This window comes from Sinocyclocheilus grahami, unplaced genomic scaffold (assembly GCF_001515645.1).
Source record: "Sinocyclocheilus grahami isolate Dianchi unplaced genomic scaffold, SAMN03320097.WGS_v1.1 scaffold1560.1, whole genome shotgun sequence".
In the NCBI taxonomy this organism is placed as follows: domain Eukaryota; kingdom Metazoa; phylum Chordata; class Actinopteri; order Cypriniformes; family Cyprinidae; genus Sinocyclocheilus; species Sinocyclocheilus grahami.
Window position 1 is genome coordinate 184,961 of NW_015506739.1, and position 9,303 is coordinate 194,263.

The following is a 9,303-nucleotide window of genomic DNA, read 5'->3' on the forward strand; positions in this document are numbered from 1 at the left end:
AAAAGTAACGCAAAAGTAACGTAACGCATTACTTTCCAAAGTAACGTAATTAGTTACTTTTTTATTGAGTAACGCAATATTGTAATACATTACTTTTAAAAGTAACTTTCCCCAACACTGACTGTAGGCTATATATTTAAATTATTACAAATTGAGGGAAATAAAAAACAAGAATCCCTCTCAAAATGCTGTATCCGAACGAGCGAGTGATATTATGTGATTGTTGTCTTTTAAATTTGTTACGAAATCACATTTAAGACCCAGAACAGCGCCAAAATACACTTAAAAATACACTCAATCAAGGCCTAGCACTACAACCAAAGAGTATCGAAGCCAATAGAAGTTATTTGCTATAACTTGGACTACAACTAAGTAGCAACACAAGCGCGCTGAGCTTTCAATCAGATGCACAAAGCTAAATTTGTCACTATAGCAACAGCAGGGCGCAGGAACCGATTCAGTTTTAATATTAAAAAGACGTGATGTTCAGCGTCATTAAGAGGGTTTTTAACTCTCCTAAGGAACTGTGTAAGTAGTTTGCGCCCTGCTTGTAGCTGTTTGGATGTGTACTCGATGCTGAGGTGATGTCGGCGATTGCATGGACAGAGAAAATGAGAAGCTAAGTCTCCTTGTCGTTACTAGTTAGCTTTAACTTATAACATTACATAATTCATTATTTGATATCAATATAGACTAACAATCCTAATGTAAATTAGCTATTCTATCAAGAAATGCAGAGAGCTCAAATGGAGGCTGCTATTTCCCCTTCCAAACATACGCCACTGTTTCTGTTTATCATTGACATTTGTATTAACATTTAACTAATTGATTAATTTTGTTACTGGGCTATATGAAATTTCTAAGCGCACTTTCGGGAGGAATAAAACCTTGTAGCCTAGTCTTTCATTTAACTCGTGCAAGCACCGAAATAGGCTATATGTAAACATCCAGGTGTTGGTTTTAAATTGTCTTTAAAAAACACCTAGTTCATATATTCAGTCGAGTTTAGTCAGAACAGCCTAATTACGGTTTAATTGTGATTTCAGGTTGTTTTTGTTTTATTGAGTTATTGAGTCTACATTAAATTGCGATTAAACTATACAACGAAAACACAGAATGCGAAATAATATATATATATATATATATATATATAACTGTAAAGACAACTGACTCACTCTCTTTCAAATAATGCGATTAATTTTTTTATAATTTTTTTCAAATAATGCGATTATGTGAGCGCGCCCAGACTACACGTGACGTCACATGGGAGTCAGTGACGTCACAGTGCAGCATTCCACAGCTGCACAGCTAATCTGACCAGGTGTGATCAGCTCAGTGAGAATCCGAGCAGAGGCAAAGATTATCACGTAAGAAAACACTCAAAGTCGATTGCTAATTTTCCAGCACATCACTATAAGCAGCAGCGTTTCTCCTGTGCAGGAGTCTGTGGAGCTCAACACTAAGTGTTCAGTGTTAGTAGATGATGCACTGACAGCTGGAGGAAACAGCACCGACCCTTCAGGAGCAAAGCCAGAGGCTTCTCCTGCAGCAGCAGCAGCTATGGAGAACAGCCCGACTGGTGAACAACCAACTTCAGTTTGTGAAATGTTTTCATTTGACTTATTTCTCACAGGTTTCACACACTAGGAAAATATATGACTATAAAAATACTTAATTAAAATACTACTTTTGTTAATTGTTTGTTAATTTTGTAATCTGTTATATATAATATAATTAGTTTATTTTATTAAATTTTTAGTTCCATTTTGTGAAGTATAGTTTGTTGTGGCATTTCATATTAAAGGGGTCATATGATGCTTATTTAAAGATCACTATTTTGCTTCATCTTTCTAAATAAATGTAAAGACAGAGCCCGAAAGGGGAACAGAGTCGCGTGACAGACACAGTGATGAAGCTGCTATGTGTTTGCAGTACACAAGCCACGGTTAAGACAGCTGACTCCACTGTGATGTGACCCCCTCTCTCCTTGAAGAGCAGTGAATGGGAGAGTACCACACATTTGCTCAAATAGCAAAAGAAAAACTCCACGATAGTGTTTTCATGAATTTCAATAAAAGGAAAACAATTGAGAGAAACTGATAACAGCAGTCAGAAGAGAGAACGATGTCAGATTTATCGTTCCTCCCATAGATGCTGCCTTAGAAACACCCTCGCATTAGTGTTAACTGTTTTTTTGTAATTTGATGCAAAGGTGATATAATACAAATAATAGTGTTATAAATGTAGATACATTTAAAAAAAAAAAAAACTAATATGAAAAACTTTCGAGGATTTACGATGCTGATGACCGTTAAACCACAGTCTTGTGAAAACGGTCCATTGCAGTCCAAATTCAAAATATTGGAGAGGGTTTTTTTCACCCGGCCCCTCCTCCTCAGACGTGACGCACACGCAGGTTGCCAGATTGACGACATCAACAGGAACGAGCTCACTTGACGATGAATGAAATGAAATACGCAGTGTTTTCCGCCAACTACCCGGGGTGCCGAAATACAATTGGGCAAACTTGCAGTGGGCGGGTTTCACAAACCAAAACAGAGACCGACATACCGGCCGGAACGCACATTTTCAAAGGAGAATAACTGACCGTAGCATTGTGATATAATACAAATAATAGTGTTATAAATGTAGATACATTTAAAAAAAAAAAAAAACTAATATGAAAAACTTTCGAGGATTTACGATGCTGATGACCGTTAAACCACAGTCTTGTGAAAACGGTCCATTGCAGTCCAAATTCAAAATATTGGAGAGGGTTTTTTTCACCCGGCCCCTCCTCCTCAGACGTGACGCACACGCAGGTTGCCAGATTGACGACATCAACAGGAACGAGCTCACTTGACGATGAATGAAATGAAATACGCAGTGTTTTCCGCCAACTACCCGGGGTGCCGAAATACAATTGGGCAAACTTGCAGTGGGCGGGTTTCACAAACCAAAACAGAGACCGACATACCGGCCGGAACGCACATTTTCAAAGGAGAATAACTGACCGTAGCATTGTTTTTCAGATAAACAAATATGTTAACTTAGCATGTTTCTTAAATTGTTGCATCAAAATCAAATCAATTTGAGCACGATTTAAACCCAGATGATTGTAACCACTCTAAGTTCGTCTGCCTTGGGAAAGCTAGCATGTCTCCGACATAGTGATAACACTCGTTGCCTTCTCTAGTGCAGCTCAACCAGGTCTCGTCCCATTCGTCAATATTTGTGATATCACAAATCCCGGAAAATATGCGTTGTAGTCCAAACGAGTCGTTCGTTGTAGTTTTTGAAAAGTGATCTGTTAAATAAAATATCTCCTTTTGAAGTGGACTTTGAGCTTTGTAACTTGGCAGATCTTTTTTATGCTCAAACAGCAACATTACAGACTAACTAAAGTTGAAAAAGTGAAAAAGCATAATAGCACCGCTTTAAGTTTAAATAAAGTTAACATAGTAACCAGAAATATTTATTTATTTATTTATTTTATTTACAGAAAAACCATCAAAACACAAGAATAGCCTTTGTGCATTCTTCAAAAAGACATGTCATGCTGTGAAAAGCACCAACCAGTGTCGACGTCAGGGCAGCAAAGTGGCCCTTCATCAGCCTGTGTCCGACACAGATTCAGCTGATCCTCAGTGTGGTCCATCCGGCCTCGAACCAGCGGCACATTGGCATCTAGCTGATCCACAGCCAGGCCCGTCCGGCCTTGAGCCAACAACCCTACAGGATCAAACTGATCCTCCGCCACGTCCGTCCAGTGTCACACTGATGAACTGTGATGAAAAACCAGCTGATGCTGAGCCAGCTGAAGGTGGGTTTACTGTCATTTTAATTCTGTCCTGTTTTTCACACTTGTGTCTAGTGACCCTCTTAAGTATGTTTAACTATTATTTGCAGTAAGTTGGAAAGTTTATTCTTTGTGTCTAGCCTCAAAATGTGACTTCTAATATCTGTTGGTAATTTTTAACTCTTCTATTTCTGTTTTTTGTTTTTTTTTAGAAAATCAAACAAACACGAAGAAGAAACATATCTGTGCATTCTTCAAAAGAACGTGGCGGGCTGTAAAACTTGCAGCAACACAACGGAAAAAGCACAACAAGGTGGCTCCACTTTGTCCACAGCCCGACACAGATTCAGCTGATCATCACCTGGATCCAAACGTCTTTGAGCTGACGGCTCTACAGGATCTCACTGATCATCAGCTGGATCCAAACGTCCTTGAGCCGACAGCTCTGCAGGATCTCACTGATCATCAGCCGGATCCAAACGTCTTTGAGCTGATGGCTGTACAGGATCTCACTGATCATCAGCCGGATCCAAACGTCTTTGAGCTGATGGCTCTACAGGATCTCACTGATCATCAGCCGGATCCAAACGTCCTTGAGCCGACGGCTCTGCAGGATCCAGCTGATCCTCAAGAAGATCATCAGTCTGGTTCATCTGACCCTGATCGAGATCCAGATGCTTCAAAGATGACACCTGTCGTAGGACCATCTGGCCTTGTGCCAGCGGGTCTGCAGGATCCAGCTTATCCTCATCCAGGCCCATCTGCTCTTGATCCAGTAGCCCCAACATTTCCAGGTGCTTCCAAGCATAGACAAATCGCAGATCAAACCTGTTTCAGAGCAGCCTGTTTCACCGATCCAACTCCTGTTGAGTCTATGTCCACTTGTTAACTTTTTCTTGTTCCTCCACTGATTGTTTCACATCTGTGTCTAGTTAATCCAGTCTGTGTTTATACATACATGTCTAATTCTACATACGGTATTCCAAACGTAAAGGATAAACCTAGTTGACCAAGTAGTATTATTTTCCTGATTGCCCAAAAGATATTGAAAGAATCCTGCTATTACACGTTGACTTAGGGTGCATCCAAAAGCGCATACTGTATGAGTTGGTACTACATTTGTATTTGAAGTTACTTTGTATTCAATTTCGGATGCAGTGTTAGTCTCAAACATTGACCATATTTATTGTGCATGTATCTGATGTGAACTGGATTTGTGTATTTATTCAAGCACTGATATTGGACTTCATGTAAAACTGTGAATCTCATATATTAACAACATGCTTTTTTGTACATTTTTGCAGTTCCATTTGATGAGATTTATGAAGTGGGAGAAGAGATTGGAGAAGGAGGCTTCGGCACTGTGTATGAGGGGATTTCAAAATTTCTACGCAAGCAGGTAGAATTACCACTTTATTCACCAAATGCATATAGACCTTATAGATCAGTGCTTAGACCAAAACATATTTAAAATCAATTTAAATGGAAATATTTGTGATAATGACAATATGTGACTCTGGACCACAAAATAAGTTATAAGTCGTATGGGTATATTTGTAGCAATAGCCAACCCAATTTTGACCCAAAATGATCAATTATCAAAATTATAAAAAACATTTATGCCAAAAATCATTAGGATATTTAGAAAAGATCATGTTCTATGAAGATATTTTGTAAATTTCTCAGCATAAATATATCAAAACTTAATTTTTGATTAGTAATATGCATTGCTAAGAACTTAATTTGGACAACTTTAAAGGCGATTTTCTAAATATTTTGATTTGTTTGCACTCTCAGATTCCAGATTTTCAAATAGTTGTATCTCGGCCAAATATTGTCCTAACAAACCATACATCAACAGGAAGCTTATTTATTTGACTTTCAGATGGTGTATAGATTATGTATTCATCTCAATTTCCAAAAAATGTACTTTTATGACTGGTTTTGTGATCCAGGGTCACATATATATATAATTCACGAGTTCACACTTACATATAATTAGCTGAAGTATAGTAATGCGTATTCGGAATGCTGTCCGGGGAAGAACTCCGAGCTCGGGAATGTCCCGAACCCAGAGTACTCCCCCCGTATAAGTGTAGTAAGAACTCGAAGTGAGTAGATGGGGCGGTGGAGGGATGCTGATAAACCGTCGATGGATAGAGGTAAGTCTGCTGTATTTATACCTCTTGGTGTTGATTAACTTGAGTGCGCTCCTCTTGTGTTAATTAGGCTAAGTATCTGACGTGCTCCTCCCAAAATTTGTTAATACAACATAATTTAATGTTAATTTGCAGATTCAATATGATCCGTTTACCCATCTGTAACATATAGTGCACTTATAAATCTATTTATTTGTTTGTTTATTCATTTATTTATTTAATATATTTATTTTTTGAAGGTCGCCATCAAATTCATCGCCAAGTGTGAAACAGACCTGTATATTGAAATAGTAGGTTGACATAACTTAATGTACATCTTTAAATACAAACTACATACAAATTATAATTTAATACAAATTACATTGCAGATACAAGTGAAATGTGATATTAAACTCTTAATTACTGAACTCTCTTTTCTGTAGCCTGGCTGTTCAGAGCCGCTGTTTGCAGAAGTGGCTCTAAACCTGCTGCTGAAACGACCGCCATTAAGCCCCTACATTGTGCACATGCTGGAATGGTTTGAAGAGGAGGATCGGTTCATCCTGATCCTGGAGTATCCACAACCGTGCAAGGACTTGCTCAAATTCATGGTTAACAATATGCAGCAAGTGAATGAATCACAGACACGTAAGTTGATGTACCAAGCGGTGCTCGGGGGCCAAGCACTGTCTTGACCGAGGCGTCTTCCACCGGGACATTAAGTTGAATAACTTTCTGATCAACACAAAGACTAACCAAGTCAAACTGATAGACTTTGGCTGCAGTGACCTCGTCAAAAGTTCAGGCTACTTGGGTGATTTTACAGGTGAGTTTGACGTTTTGCGTTACTGTTGCAGTAAGGCCTAATGAGAAGTCAAACTTATGTGTAGTGATTTAATAATAACAAGGAACATATGTGTGAAAATGGACATTTGGTCGAGTTGATGATGACTTTTGTAGGCAAAATGTTTGCTTAACCTGAATATCTCTTGCTTTCATAAACAGGAGGAGTCTGCCCACCTGAATACTACAAGGACTTAAAATACGAGGCAGGGCCAACAACCGTCTGGTCTCTGGGTGTAATGATGTACACAATGGTGTGCAGATGTCAGCCCTTTAACAGTCTAGAAGACATGAAGCATGGCAGTCTGAGTTTTAATGTCAGAGTATCCACAGGTCTGAGAGAACAATTAACTACCAATAACACAGTGACAATAACATTGTTAAACCCACAAAGCATAATACATGCTACATATTTCAGAAGCTATTTTCATACTTGACAACATTAGCATGTAACATGGACATAAAAGGACATACATGGCTAACCATGAAACACTTGTACAGAATTGCAGGATTTGATAAGCCGCTGCCTGGCTTATCACCCAACCGAGAGAGCAACTGTAGAGGAGATCCTACAGCATGAATGGTTTCAGCAGGGACAAATGTCAGGAGGAGCTCAGGATCAGGTAGTAACAGGTAGGATCAGATAAGTTAGGAGGGAAGGCAGATGATGACAGAAATCTTCTGAAAATCCAAGAAGTGCTCTCACAAGCTTCAACTTTACATTTATTCATCTTTACATTTATTCATTCAGCAGATGCCCCAAATTGGCCCCGGTGAGGAAAAACTGCACAAACCATTCAGCAGAGTCTTCAGAGCAGCAAGCTTAATTTAAAAAAAAGCAACAAACTTGGTGGGCAAAATTAGAAACAAATTACTAAGAGCAAAAGTAGTGCAAAAACAAAAACAGAAAACTAGTGCATAGAAAGGAGGAGCAAATTTAGTTGGAAAAAATTTAATATAAAAACATGAGGAGCAAATTTAGTGCACAAAACAGAAGAGAAAACATAAGGAGCAAATATAACGTATAAAAAGATGGAGAATATTTAGTAAATTTAGTGCACAAAACAGGAAAACTAAAGTAAAACTTATGCTGCTAGATCACAAAGTCGGTTCCCGTCAGCTCCTCAAACTGATCCTTATTAATTTATTCAAGTTATTGGGTGGGTGGAGGGAAATTTTATTTAATAAAAATATAAATTTTTATTTTGTGTAACTTGTCTGTTACTTACTGACACATACACAAACACACACTTTCTGAATGGGGACATTGCATAGACTTTCTATTGTTATTATAAAGTGCTGGTTCCCTTTCAGTCGGTCACTCTCGACGTCACGTCGGAGGACCGACGAAATTGGGATCTCGCTTAGAGGGACCAATCTACTTCGAGTGTAAACTAAACGAGCCAATGCAAATTGGCATGCGATTATTGCATCCAGCTGCTGCTGATCACAGCGTGAGTATAAGTAATACTATAACCTAAATTAAAAAATAAATAAATGTATTTACTTTTTAAAATACCATTTTACAAAAGAGGATGTCCCCAAAAAGGAGGTTTTGTCAGATTTAGCTTAATTCTAGATAGAAATATTTGCCCAAAATATGGTTAATTACTGTAGGTGTAAACAACTCATATTAAAGGATAAATTAACTTCCAGAATAAAAATGTCCTGATAATTTACTCACCCCCCTGTCATCCAATATGTTCATGCCTTTTCAGTCGCAAAGAAATTAATTTTTTTTAGGAAAGCATTCCAGGATTTTTGTCCATATAGTGGACTTCAATGGTGGTCAACGATTTGAAAGTCCAAAATGCAGTTTCAGTGCAGCTTCAAAGGGCTCTACACAATCCCAACCGAGGAATAAGGGTCTTATCTAGTGAAACAATCTGTCATTTTCTAAAAAATAAAATAAAATTATTTATCCACTTTTGAGTGACACAATTTTTTAAAAGTTTGGCAGCCCTGGAAATTTTATGGAAAATAAAAAAAGCAAAAAAGCCAATTTAATATTTGTTTTATAGCCGTTTTGTTGCATGTTACTTTAAATGCTAACAAGCTCTGCTCACCCCGTCTGTCACGAATTTGGTCCATGGACTTCCGTTTATTCACCACCAGAGGTCACCCTTTCCGTTACATTGACTCTCGCACAATACAAACTGTTGCATATCACCCCGGATGTCAGGGTCTGGCGTCTGGTATTCTCCCTCTCACCACCAGAGGTCGCCATTTCCCATCCTCCCGGACTCCTTTTCCATTCCCTTGACTCCATACACCTGTGCACACACTCACTCACACACAGCTGTGGCCCATCCTGAGGGCTATTTATGCGCCTTCCCCACGCCACTCTGGGCAGATTATTAATGTTTGTGGTGTTACGAGTTATAGTGTTTGTTCCGGGACTGATGCAAGCCAGAGGTGGCCATATTGCGTCCGAGTCCATTTTCGGTTTCAGCCTGTTCTCATAGTCTTAGCTCTGTTTGTGTTTTCTGTTTTTACCTTTGTTTTCCCCTGCGGCTGAATAAA

General features: G+C 38.6%; 1 pseudogene; it reads left to right on the forward strand.

Moving 5' to 3' along the window:
* The first annotated feature begins 1,560 nt into the window (after positions 1-1,560).
* Positions 1,561-7,810, forward strand: LOC107571186 (serine/threonine-protein kinase pim-2-like; annotated as a pseudogene).
* The last annotated feature ends 1,493 nt before the right edge of the window (positions 7,811-9,303 follow it).